Raw genomic sequence first — 1,071 nt, forward strand, 5'->3', positions numbered from 1 at the left:
TTTGTGTATCTGAATGTAACATTTCTTAACTCCGTATAACCCAAAATGTCCAAAATGTCTACAATTTTCTAACAGACTGTTAGCAAGTTCGAGCAAATAATAACGGCAGTCTGTCATCAACTGCGTCCGTATTAGACTTGTGTTTTGTTAACATCACCTGTGAAGGTGACTGCTTACATAATGTGAAGGCAAATTGTTGGTAGAAACTGAGTAGATCCTGCCGATTCTGTTACGTTTTTTCTAGCAGTCTGTCAACAGTATTATGTTCATCTAATTCTAAAACAATTCTGTTGTTATTTTGTTGACAGTGTAGCAGACATTTAAATCTGTTTTCTACAGACTTGGCTATCTGGATATAATTATGTTTTATTTTGTAAATAATATTTTAGATACATTTTAACAGGCACTCAACTAATTACATGATCTAAGCAGAAATTAACCCAGTAAATGGGCGAGTTCATAAGGAATTAGGTTATAGATGGTAAGTTTCAGTTTAACAGTTGGCAACCCTTAAATTTAATCGGCCGATGAAAGCTACAGTCCACTTGATGCTACAAATGTTTTGAAGCATTTTTTTGATTGATCAGTTAATAAAATTCTTACTTCCGATTGGTCAATCAAAAGTTTCGGAGCATTTGTAGCGTCAAATACACCACACCCCAAGTAATTAGCGTTGGTGAAACCAGAGAGAAACCGTGAAACTGGTTCTTTGACGATTGCAAAGATTTCATTAAAGGTTAAAAGTAAGAATAAACTTATTTTGGATATATTATATGTATGACTATATATATAAATTGTACGTGAAACTATAAAATAATTTTGCTTAAAAATAATGCAGGAAGTAAGAACTTTATGTAAAAATTAAAAATAATTATTTTTGAAAAAAATGTAATATTCGAATCAATTAATTTGAAGTTAATTCAATTTATTTCGGAATTACTATTATATCAACAACTTATTGGGTTTCTGTTATTTTGTAGTACAGTTCCATCAATTTTATAAATATTTTATACAACTAAGTTCAATATTGATTTAATATAAGGAAGTGTTTTTTTAATTCAATATGGTTTT

Source organism: Trachymyrmex septentrionalis, unplaced genomic scaffold (genome assembly GCF_001594115.1).
Source record: "Trachymyrmex septentrionalis isolate Tsep2-gDNA-1 unplaced genomic scaffold, Tsep1.0 scaffold161, whole genome shotgun sequence".
Classification (NCBI taxonomy): Eukaryota; Metazoa; Arthropoda; class Insecta; order Hymenoptera; family Formicidae; genus Trachymyrmex; species Trachymyrmex septentrionalis.